Here is a 2,500-nt window from a genome sequence, read left to right as displayed (position 1 = left end):
TCATCTGTCTGTCTGTCTGTCTGTCTGTCTGTCTGTCTGTTTGTCTGTCTGTTTGTATCTATCTATCTATCTCTATCTATCTGTTATCTGTCTGTCTGTCTGTCTGTCTGTCTTTGTCTTTCTATCTGTCTTTCTCTCTCTCTCTCTCTCTCTCTCTCTCTCTCTCTCTCTCTCTCTCTCTCTCTCTCTCTCTCTCTCTCTCTCTCTCTCTCTCTCTCTCTCTCTCTCAGATTTATTTCTTCTCTCCCCCTCAAGATTTTCAGAATTTTGCTATTTTCTCGAATGCACTCAAGCGAAAGTGAATGACAAATGGTGAGAGGAGACAAAAGGCGGGAAAACGAAAAAGAAAAAAAAAATCGTATCACTAACACGACGAAGAAATATTTATGCTCTCGGAAAATTATTGTTTTGTGACAAGGAAAACGGATATTCACGGAGGGATAATTTCACTCCTGCCGCCCAACCTGGGATTTTTGGAATAATCGGAAAGCGCGGGATTTTTCTTGCTTGTTTTGCAATTTGAAAGAGTAAATTGAAAAGTCCGGAATGGCTAATATTATTAATGGGGCTGGCAACCTTGTGCTGTGCTGCGGCCAGAGAGAGAGAGAGAGAGAGAGAGAGAGAGAGAGAGAGAGAGAGAGAGAGAGAGAGAGAGAGAGAGAGAGGACACAAGGAAAGATAAGAAGGAAAGTAAACGTAATAAATAATAGTAAAAAATAGTAATTGTAATGAAATAGTAAAAATCATCGTAGTAGTAATAGTAGTAGTAGCAGCAGTAGTAGTAGTAGTAATAGTAGTAGTAGTTAGTAGTTGTAGTAGTAGTAGTAGGAGTAGTAGTAGTAGTAGGAGTGGTAGTAGTAGTAGTAGTAGTAGTAGTAGTAGTAGTAGTAGTAGTAGTAGTAGTAGTAGTAGGAGGAGGAGTGATAGTAGTAGTAGTAGTAGTAGTAGTAGTAGTAGTAGTAGTAGTAGTAGTAGTAATAAGAATTGAATTTGAGAAGAAGAAAGATAGGAGGGAGAGAGAGAGAGAGAGAGAGAGAGAGAGAGAGAGAGAGAGAGAGAGAGAGAGAGAGAGAGAGAGAGAGAGAAGGATGGAAAAAGTGTCTTCTTCCTTACAATATAAATATAAATATACAAAAGCATTATACATAATATTTTTACCTTAAAATGTTATCTAATGTTATCCCAAAATGCAATAAATCGTATATGTGAAAAAAAAAAAAAAGGAAAATGACATGCCTTCCTACCTTTTAATTAATTAATTCTGACATATATATTCCTGTTGAATTATGCGCACAATTTTTATTACTGGGCTGGGGAAGAGAAACCTGAATTTATTGGGTGATATATGATGCTCTCTTTCACTGTTTCAATAACACGACATGACTCTCTCTCTCTCTCTCTCTCTCTCTCTCTCTCTCTCTCTCTCTCTCTCTCTCTCTCTCTCTCTCTCTCTCTCTCTCTCTCTCTCTCACCATTAATGGAAGCAGTATTATGCGTACCTGTGGGATTTGCATAGTTATGTGTCCGGCTCATTGATCTAATTAGATTTTTTACCTGATTACCCAGACAGGCGATGCAGGTGAGGGGTGCGGGCAGGTGAGGGGGACGCCGTGTGTGGCCCTAGGACAGGTGTGCGCGCGGGGGTGTTCTGGTGGCAAGGTACGACGTAGGTGTCGTATTAAGAGGTATGGTACGAGTAGTGGTGGTGGTGGTGGTACGAGTAGTGGTGGTAGTGGTTGTAGTAGTAATAGTAGTGGTGGTAGCAGTAGTGGTAGTAATAGTGGTGATGGTAGTAGTATTGTTGTTTAATTCCACATGAAAACCGACAATAGTAACTTCTACAGCTACAAGTTCAACTACTACTACTACTACTACTACTATACTAATATAAATAATAATGGTAATTTTAATGACAAAAATAATTATAATAATAGCAACAACAACAACAACAACAACAACAACAATAATAATAATAATAATAATAATAATAATAATAATAATAATAATAATAATGACAATAATAACAATAATAATAATGACAAAATAACAATAATAATTTTGTTGTACCAGTGGCCATATCACGTGATGAACCAAATAACCAAGTGAGTTTTTATTGGACGTGAGTGTGTGTGTGTGTGTGTGTGTGTGTGTAGGTAGGTTGACAGGTATGTACATATGTATGCGTGACGTGCAATGATAACCACACAATACAAATTCTCACTTTCCTAATTTCTAGTGCAGTGTATTGTATGCACTCCCTTTCTCTTTTATTTTTACATCTGACATTTCATTAGCGGAAGCACGTATGCAAGCTGTGTGTGTGTGTGTGTGTGTGTGTGTGTGTGTGTGTGTGTGTGTGTGTGTGTGTGTGTGTGTGTGTAGGTGTGTGTGGGTGTGTGCGTGTATGCGTGTGTGCGTGTGTACGATAGAAACAATAATGGCTGGTGCAGGCATATTGTATTTCTCTATTATTCACGACGGCATTAACAACGCGTATGAT

The 2,500-nt window shown here is 38.4% G+C and overlaps 1 protein-coding gene across 7 annotated transcripts in view; it reads left to right on the top strand.

The window, feature by feature from the left end:
• The window catches only part of LOC135105079 (uncharacterized), a 190,212-nt gene that overhangs the window by 4,876 nt on the left and 182,836 nt on the right, over nucleotides 1-2,500 (top strand). The window contains exon 2 of one of the 7 annotated variants that reach the window (XR_010270692.1): nucleotides 1,567-1,579. The exons of the other annotated variants lie outside the window; for them this stretch is intronic. The gene's annotated coding sequence lies outside the window, so the exon portion shown is untranslated. The remainder of the gene's footprint in view (nucleotides 1-1,566; nucleotides 1,580-2,500) is intronic. 7 annotated transcript variants of the gene reach the window in all.

Source organism: Scylla paramamosain, chromosome 11 (assembly GCF_035594125.1).
Source record: "Scylla paramamosain isolate STU-SP2022 chromosome 11, ASM3559412v1, whole genome shotgun sequence".
Lineage (NCBI taxonomy): Eukaryota > Metazoa > Arthropoda > Malacostraca > Decapoda > Portunidae > Scylla > Scylla paramamosain.
The sequence above is the reverse complement of the archived record's forward strand: the minus strand, read 5'-3'. Positions and strand labels throughout refer to the sequence as shown.